Here is a 10,396-nt window from a genome sequence, read left to right as displayed (position 1 = left end):
AGTGTGTCCGCTGCAGGCTAGAAACACGACCCAAATCAAGATGAGAATGAATTTCTCTATGCGTTGGGGGATAGCAGAGATAGCTGCTGAAATGGGCCATGTAAAATATGTAAGCTCTGTGTAGATGCGCAACACTAATTCATGATTCACAAATTGTCTCTTTTACATAATATTTTAAATGAAATAAACCTACACACACACACACACACACACACACACACACACACACACACACACACACACACACACACACACACACACAGAGAGAGAGAGAGAGTAGCATGCTGACTTAGTGATTAGATGTCAATATGTTCTCTCTGAGTAGGATACAGTGTCACAGCCACCACCAAAAGCCACAGAGCCAATTATGTCCCACCAACCCAGACACTCACTGCCTGCAATGGGAGCCCTAATAATGGCCTATCCCTGGGATGTTGAGCATATCATCTGTACTACAGTAGAAGGACAAAAGAATATCCGCATGTTAATCAAAAACAAATGGATTGGTCTGTGGATGTATTATTACTCTGGATTTTTGTATATTTAAGATTTAAAGACCTTAGTTTAAGGGAGGGAATATAGAGAATTTAAGGGATCTCAGTTCAAGTAATCTCCCCTCAGACTACAGAATGTGGGCTCTGCATCTGTCTCCCAGGCTGCTAGGACTGCTGCATTCCCTTCATGATTGTGCTGTGTATCATGACGAAGGGAAGTGTAGTTCAAGTAGGGTCAAGGTATTGGGGTTTCTATACAGCAGAGGCAGACAGGGTAGAGGCTTTCTGTTCTAGGAACCACGCAACCATAACAGCCTCAGAGGGCATGGATGGTCCCCCTTCCCTGTTACATGATGTGCTCCAACAGCCTCTCCCCCGAAGCCTGTCTCTGGAGCCCTCACCCTGGCTCTAACCCTGGGCTATCTGAGGTGCTGCTCTAACTAGGCCATGATAAGGCTAAACATGTGAAGTGGCAGGTCACTATGAATCTGTATAACTCAGCTCGAGAACACACACATGAGAACACACGAGAAAACACACACACACACACACACACACATACACACACGTGCCTGCCCTGGAACATCATATGTCATTCACTGTTTATTGTAAGGCCCACAATGTTTTTATGGACAATACACACAATTGTACAGTTGTGCAGTAGTCTATTACACATTCATAATGCTGTAACTAGTGTCTCCTCATTTAAAGACACTATTTATTAAGTGGTTAGGGTTGTTCCGAGTTGACAGTGTTATTATTTTGAGAATGTGATATCAATGCTTTGCTGTCTTTCATACAAAGGATCAAACAGATATGTTTCTTTGAAAAGTCCAGAGAAGTTAAAGAGAAACTGAAGACAGAAGGAATAGAACACAAGTGGAGCCTTGTTTCAGGCGAAGGGGGAGAAAACAAGATGATAATTACATAGCGACAAGGTACTGTGACAAACTGTAATTTGGTTGTGCCGCATCACGATGCATGGTGGAACTGGCACCATCACCAATCAGGGAGGCAGAGCCTTGGGAAAACACATTCTCACATCACGCCCCCTGCTTCCATCACCACTGGTTAAAGATGAACTCAGTCATGCTGAAACTGCCACGCCCGTTTGCGATATTACAACAACAAAGCATTAATTTAAACAATGAACAATCTTTTATCCCCTTGTAAATCATTGCACATCATTGCATGTGTGATAGAACAGTATCTATTGCAAAAAAATGTGTCACGATGCTGGATGTTCATCTCTTCTGTTTCATTAACAAAACAAAAACAATAACAAATGTGCTGGGGGTGAACAGTGGCGCTGTTTACCATAATGCAAATTCCAGCTTTAAGTATAATATGTTCTTATGTATAATATATATATATACAGAGGGTGGCTACTTCTTCAAAGTAGCCACCATTTGCCTTGATGACAGCTTTGCACACTCTTGGCATTCTCTCAACCAGCTTCATAAGGTAGTCACCTGGAATGCATTTCAATTAACATGTGTGCCTTGTTAAAAGTTAATTTGTGGAATTTCTTTCCTTCTTAATGCGTTTGAGCCAAAGTTGTGTTGTGACAAGTTAGGGTTGGTATACAGACGATAGCCCTATTTGGTAAAAGACCAAGTCAATATTATGGCAAGATTGCAGCCCAAATAAATGCTTCACACAGTTCAGGTGACAGACCCATCTCAACATCAACTGTGAATAAGGCCTTCATGGTCGAATTGCTGCAAAGAAACTACTACTAAAGGACACCAATAATAAGAAGAGACTTGAATGGGCCAAGAAACACGAGCAATGGACATTAGACCGAGGAAAATGTCCTTTGGTCTGATGAGTCCAAATTGGAGATTTTTTGTTCCAACCGCCGTGTCTTTGTGAGATGCAGAGTAGGTGAACGGATGATCTGCGCGTGTGTGGTTCCCACCGTGAAGCATGGAGGAGGAGGTGTGATGGTGTGGTGGTGCTTTGCTGGTGACACTGTCTGTGATTTATTTAAAATTCAAGGCACACTTAACCAGCAAGGCTACCACAGCATTCTGCAGCGATAAGCCATCCCATCTGGTTTGGGTTTAGTGGGACTATCATTTGTTTTTCAACAGGACAATGACCCAACACACCTCCAGGCTGTGTAAGGGCTATTTGACCAAGAAGGAGAGTGATGGAGTGCTGCATCAGATGACCTGGCCTCCACAATCACCCGACCTCAACCCAATTGAGATGGTTTGGATGAGTTGGCCCGCAGAGTGAAGTAAAAGCAACCAACAAGTGCTCAGCACATGTGGGAATTCCTTCAAGACTGTTGGAAAAGCATTCCAGGTGAAGCTGGTTACGAGAATGCCAAGAGTGTGCAAAGCTGTCATCAAGGGTGGCTACTTTGAAGAATCTTCAATCTACTTTGAAGAATTGATTTGTTTAACAGTTTTTTGGTTACTACATGATTCCATATGTGTTATTTCATAGTTTTGATCTCTTCACTATTATTCTACAATGTAGAAAATAGTAATATTAAAGAAAACCCTTGAATGAGTAGGTGTGTCCAAACTTTTGACTAGTACTGTATATATGTATATTTTTTATGTGACGACCCTCCCACTCTGTCTGCCGAATTCGTTCTCTTTACTCTTGTTTTCCTTAATAGGATGTCAGTGGGCGAGCCTTGCTTTGACAAAGTTAACCATTTTCACTGTAATGTCCAAAACGTCTTTCAAGCTGTCAGGAATTCCTTTGGCAGCAAGAGCCTCTTGGTGGATGCTGCAGTGTACCCAAGTGGCGTTGGGAGCATCTCCTTGCACGCGCGTTACCACTCCACTATGTCTCCCTGTCATGGCTTTTGCGCCATCAGTACAGATACAAACATGAGCAGCAGCTACGTTTGGCTACATACGGACTGTTAGTGGAATTCCCACGAGAGGGTAATGGTTAATGTGATTGAATGTTAATTATTTGACTAGGCTACCTGTATTTGACATTGTGATGTTATTTCGCTGAACACTAGATGGTTTAATTTTATTTCTGGCAGTAAAACGAGGCTACTCAGGCGAGAAAAAAAACTCACCCAAATGTATGGGCCCGTTGGAAATTATTAATGGAATGTTTTTAAATGTGAATCACATTTGTATTTGGCGTACCTCCGATGGCATTGCGCGTACCCCAGTTTGGGAATACCTGCCATAGGAGAACCGTTTTTGGTGCCAGGTAGAAACATTTTTGGTTCCATGTAGAACTCTCTGTGGAAAGGGATCTACATGGAACCAAAAAGGGTTATTCAAAGGGTTCTCCTATGGAGACAGCCAAAGAACCCATTTAGGTTTTAGATAGCACCTTTTTTTCTAAGAGTGTGCAGCAGTGGCCCTGGGTCTGACTCATACACCAACAGACACAACCCAGCATTATCAGCACTGGCTGTACCCAGTATATTATGGAGTGTGGGAAATGGCTGGTATACACAGGCCCTGACTACCCTTTAAGAATAAACACAAGTCAATATTTGTGTGTGAGATGTACCAGAGCTAGCATAATGTAACGGTTGTCCTCCTCCTCTTCATCCGAAGAGGAGGAGTAGGGATTGGACCAAAGCGCAGCGTGGAATGTAGACATAATTAAGTTTATTAAAGTAAAGACGAAAACCGAAAACACTTCAACAAACTACAAAATAACAAAACGACGTAGACAGACCTGAACATGGAACTTACATAAATACACAAAGAACTCACGAACAGGAACAGACTACATCAAACGAACGAACAAACCGAAACAGTCCCGTGTGGTGCAACATACACAGACACAGAAGACAACCACCCACAAACAAACAGTGTGAACAGCCTACCTTTATATGGTTCTCAATCAGAGGAAAAGTCAAACACCTGTCTCTGATTGAGAACCATATAAGGCTAATTACAAACCACCTAAACATAGAAACACAAAACATAGAATGCCCACCCCAACTCACGCCCTGACCAACTAAACACATACAAAAATAACAGAAAACAGGTCAGGAACGTGACACATAATGTGTATGTGATTTCAGATAGCATTTTGTTTGTGGTTGTGTTTGTGTACTATGAAACCCTAGGGGATTGCAACCACTTGGAACATTATGTCTCAAAACTGACAATGTTTAAAGTGTTTAAAGTGTGATATCTTATAATCTCTTCTCACCTCTGGATGTTTGTTTGCTTGTGTTTGAGACCACTACATTCCCAGCTTGGCATATCCCCTGTTCTAATCATTGTTTTTTGTTGTTGAGCATTTTACCATGCTGAATATGATTGCGATTGCATCCATACAGGAGAGGGTATGACAAAGACAATCAGTGATACAGTCGTGCACCATGTTTACCAGTGTAACGGATGTGAAATGGCTAGCTAGTTAGCGGGTACGCGCTACTAGCGTTTCAATCAGTTACGTCACTTGCTCTGAAACCTACAAGTAGTGTTGCCCCTTGCTCTGCAAGGGCCGTGGCCTTTGTGGAGCGATGGGTAACGATGCTTCGTGGGCGACCGTCGTTGATGTGTGCAGAGGGTCCCTGGTTCGCGCCCGTGTCGGGGCGAGGGGACGGTTTAAAGTTATACTGGAGGGGACGTACTAAAGTTATACTGTTACATTGATGCTGTTGACCCGGATCACTGGTTGCTGCGGAAAAGGAGGAGGTTGAAAGGGGGGTGAGTGTAACGGATGTGAAATGGCTAGCTAGTTAGCGGGTACGCGCTACTAGCGTTTCAATCAGTTACGTCACTTGCTCTGAAACCTAGAAGTAGTGTTGCACCTTGCTCTGCAAGGGCGGCGGCTTTTGTGGAGCGATGGGTAACGACGCTTCGTGGGTGTCAGTTGTTGATGTGTGCAGAGGGTCCCTGGTTCGCGCCCGTGTCGGGGCGAGGGGACGGTTTAAAGGTATACTGTTACATTGATGCTGTTGACCCAGATCACTGGTTGCTGCGGAAAAGGAGGAGGTTGAAAGGGGGGTGAGTGTAACGGATGTGAAATGGCTAGCTAGTTAGCGGGTACGCGCTACTAGCGTTTCAATCAGTTACGTCACTTGCTCTGAAACCTACAAGTAGTGTTGCCCCTTGCTCTGCAAGGGCCGTGGCCTTTGTGGAGCGATGGGTAACGATGCTTCGTGGGCGACCGTTGTTGATGTGTGCAGAGGGTCCCTGGTTCGCGTCGGGGCGAGGGGACGTACTAAAGTTATACTGTTACACCAGCAATACTGCACAGTCCAACCCACCACACCCCATACCATTGAGTTGTCTTCCTGGTGGCAATGTCATGTGTATTACGGTATGATGACACCACTAGAGTGAAATATTGCTGCGCTGACATCATCATTACACATCTTGTTTTGATTTCACATTTTAATTCATGAATTGTTGTCACTTAGTAAAGTCTAAAGCAATGTTTCTTAAACTATGGGTTAGGACCCAAAGTGGGCCTGTGAGAGGTTGGTTGAGAGTTATGATAATACATCGAAAATCACACTCTATTTCTTCTTCATTTGGGTAGTTTGAGTACAATTTGGGTCACAGGAGGACGGTGCATTTCTCATTCGAGTCTCGAGCTGAAAAAGTTTAAGAAAGCAATCAACTTGTCACTCCTTCCTCCTGTTCCTCTGTGGCTGCTGCTGGGTTGGACTCCCATCACATGTGGGGTCACTGTTCCTCTTGACTGAACATTACTGCCCCAGTCCCTCTCGTGCACGCGCAAGGACACTGAGACACTAAGTGACGATGACAGGCAATGACTTTGCATTACCCAAATGAAGCAACTCTGTGCTGTCTCCTCTGCTCTGCAGAACAAGTTGAGGATGCCATTCCTGCCTTCATCTTATTGTATAATAATGAGAATGAAGAATCAGCATGAGCTTGTCATTTAGTTCATGTCTGTGCTGTGTGGACGGTCTGAATTCATGACAGCAACTGAAGATACAGCAATTGAATGGGAGAGTCAGTTGTCTTGCCGATGATATGGCTGTGTGTGTGTGTGTGTGTGTGTGTGTGTGTGTGTGTGTGTGTGTGTGTGTGTGTGTGTGTGTGTGTGTGTGTGTGTGTGTGTGTGTGTGTGTGTGTGTGTGTGTGTGTGTGTGTGTGTGTGTGTGTGTGTGTGTATGTGTGTTCATCAGAGGGATGCAGCAGCGTTCAACTCAGTGTTACTAAAGTAAACAGACAACCTAAGATAATATGTACACTGTTCACTCTTCCTACATGTCTTCTGATCCATGAAGCATGTGGTACCCATAAACCCTTGTGGTCAAACGTGTGAAGCTTAATAAGGTCAAATATAAGGATGATTGATCATCTGATTTACTGACCCTATAGAATCAAAAAAGTGAACCTCTGTAACTAGCACTGTAGCTATAAACAAGTAACATGTAACTACAGTACATACAAGCAATATTTGAGTGCCCCAACAGGCTTTACTTTTCTACACCCTGCAGCCATCTCTGTAATGTTATATAGTATTACTGGTAGTACTACCGCTGTAGCTAGTGAATGAGTATGTGGTACAGCAAAGCAGATTAATCAAAAAAATTGTGAAAGAGAACGTGTGTCATACAGTGCAATCCTCTCCTCTCCTCTCATTTCCTCTCCTCCCACCTCCCACTTCTCCTCTCCTCCCCCTCTTCTCTCCTCCCCTCCCCTCTCCTCTTCTCCTCTCACCTCCCCCTCTCCTCCCCTTTCCGTCCTCTCCTCTACTCTCCTCCCCCTCTTCTCTCCTCCCCTCCCCTCCCCTCCCCTCCCCTCCCCTCCCCTCCCCTCTCCCCCTCTCTCCTTCTCCTTCCCCTCTCCTCTCCTTTCCTCCCCTCTTCTACCCCTCTCTCTCTCTCTCTCTCTCTCTCTCTCTCTCTCTCTCTCTCTCTCTCTCTCTCTCTCTCTCTCCTCTCCTCTCCTCTCCTCTCCTCTCCTCTCCTCTCCTCTCCTCTCCTCTCCTCTCCTCTCCTCTCCTCTCCTCTCCTCCTATCCTCTCATTTTCATAAATACTTTTAATTCTCTTCTCATTTTACACCTCTATCCCACTCTCTTCCCTCCCCTGTCCTACACTACTCTCTTTCTGTGACATCCTCCTCTTCTCTCATTCTCTGTTCCTTCCCTGTCTTCACTCATTCTCTGTTCCTTCCCTGCTGGGAACTTCAAATGGGAGGAGGGGTTAGGGACTGGAGCGTAGTGTAGTGGAGGAGCCGTGGGATTGGCTGAGAGGCGGTATCTCTCTCAGCTCATTGGCTGAGAGCCTGAGAACTCTCTGAGTTGAGTTCCATCCTTGTTCCAGGGAGCATAAGCAGTGTGGGACTGCTCTGGTTAACGACCAACTGCTCAGGAGAACAGAAGCACAAAGAGTGGACACTTTTCTGTTATTTTTTTATTTTTAGATTGCCAACTTCACAGTGAGGAAAATACATCGTGATGCAGCCAGCTGCAGAGTGACTTGCTCTATCACTCCCTCCCTCTTCCTCTCCAAAGGAAAAAGTACGTTGCTGTTTTGCCTTTTTTCTTTCCTCTTCCTCGTTCCCAAAGTGATGTATAGATGCATGCTGCCCATGCTGTGAGAGGGACAACTAGTGATTTGGAAACTACGCAATCATGTGCAATTCCTATCAGTATTGATGTGTCATCTGTGATTGTATTCTTGTGTGTGAGGTTGTGTGTATGTTTGTGTGTGTGTGTGCACGTGCGTTCGTCCGTGTGGAAAGGACATATAGAATGCAGGTACTCTAGGGAAGGAAGAGGTGCAGTGCGACTTCACAGTGACCAAGCTCATCAGCAAACTAATCACTGCATCGAATTCCATTGACAGAGTAGCTGAAGGTGTCCCTCCCAAAATCTCCTGATGTGACTTTCAGGCTGCAGGATGGCAAACGCTATCAAAAAGTGTGCTGCAGTCATACTTTTATCCAGACGAACAGAAATGGACAGAGTGCTGTTTTGATTTAAAACACTTTGATATTTTCCAGAGCTGGAATTTCTTTAACGCAAACATCACCACTGTGTTGTTAGTAATACATTAATACAGCTTATGGTCTAATAATGACTTTGGTTTTTATTCCTGTGTTAACTTCAGGTCACTTATACAGCAGGGTTTTAGGAAAGAGCTAGTGTATTTCCCTTCGTCATATCATTTTTCCTCAGTGTGTGTGTGTGTGTATATGTGCGTGTGTGTGTGTGAGAGAGAGAGTTTCCCTTATTAAACTGAGCCATGTGTATGGAGGGATTTCAGTGCCGACATAAATTGTATTTGAATGACGTAATTTTGAATTTGTATTAGGATTTTGAATTTGAATGTAATATTTTTGATTTTTTTATGTACAAATTCAATCATTGAATTCATAAATTGAACTTGTATTTCATGATTTGAAATTGAATTGACTGAATATTGCATTCAGTTGAAAAATTATATTTTCAGTATATATTCAGTTTCAATATTGGAGATATTGCATTCATTTTCTGTTTGTCAAGTAACAAACTATAATTTCAAGTTAATCAAAGTTTCATATATTCAAACTCTCAGATTCAGTTTTAAAATGAATTTCTCTAAATTCAGATTCAAAACCAGAAACAATATCCTGGTACTTTGCCAGCAAGGAAAGGTAAATGAGAACAGATAGAATCAAACCCTCACTGTGGTCAGAAGCTTTTGATGGTTTCTAAAGCCAATGTGACATTATTGTCTTTCTATGAATTTGGCTCTAGCATTTGAACCGTTTTTGCTAAAAGCTATTACCTCATTCCTGAAAGCTAAGACTCTCTGGAACATGGACATGTCTTCTGTTTCCCTCTATGATGATCAGAGGCTGCGTTAAGGCATCAGTATGCTTCAGTCCGGCGGGCACCTAGCCGAACTTGGCTAGCCAAACCAAACGAGCGTGCTTGCATACTCCCTTAAAAGACCATCGCTTGAAAAATGAGAAAACAGCGGCAATAGCACTTTGTCCATTTTGAGACGCAGTAGGCAGTATACATTTCCTCAAAATAGTCAGAATAAATCTAAGATAACTCAAGAAAGCTGTCATTAATTTTTCTGCTTTTACTGAAGAGATCTGTAGCGTAATTTTACATCTAACTAAGATGTTTGGTGCAATATTTTTTAATAAACGAAATTGCATGATAACGAGTTGTCTTTCATTGAATGACAAAAAATACTTTATTGACAAATTCCTACTGTTAACCAATCACCGACGAAGGAGCGTAGACTTCGGTTCCGAACTTTGGCTTGCCTCCAGAAAAAAATGTATGTGCCCGAACACCCCCCCAAAAAACTTACCGATGTCCAAAACGAACAAAAACATCACAAAATGTCGTTATGATATATGCACAAACTCTACCAAACTGTTTCGGCTGGGAAGCATGCCAATTTGGCCCACATAAAAAATATAGTTGAATTGCCCTGTCATAGCCCTTCTAAGGATAGCCGTTCCACTCCCTGTTTAATCTTGCTCTTGTGACTGGCTGGGTTCGAACCTGGTCTCCCGCATGTCACAAGACTGTGGTAGTAGAGCTGGGACGATAGACCGAAAACGATCGATACCGACCATACTTATAGCAGGCATTTTGCTAATATCGTTCATGACAATAAGTAGCCTATACAAGAGAAAAGTTTGAAATGAAATAATTTTGCTAATATGGCTGACTGTTAATGGGACAATTGATGGCTGCAACCATCAAACTAGTAGTGGTAGTTTAAAGGATAATAAAAAAAAACTGTGGTGCACATTAATGTTATGCACATTTGTGGCCTGCTGGAGGTCATTTTGCAGGGCTCTGGCAGTGCACCTCCTTGCACAAAGGCGGAGGTAGCGGTCCTGCTGCTGGGTTGTTGCCCTCCTACGGCCTCCTCCACGTCTCCTGATGTACTGGCCTGTCTCCTGGTAGCGCCTCCATGCTCTGGACACTACGCTGACAGACACAGCAAACCTTTTT

Source organism: Salvelinus namaycush, chromosome 1 (assembly GCF_016432855.1).
Source record: "Salvelinus namaycush isolate Seneca chromosome 1, SaNama_1.0, whole genome shotgun sequence".
Taxonomy (NCBI): domain Eukaryota; kingdom Metazoa; phylum Chordata; class Actinopteri; order Salmoniformes; family Salmonidae; genus Salvelinus; species Salvelinus namaycush.
This window is presented reverse-complemented; position numbering follows the sequence as displayed.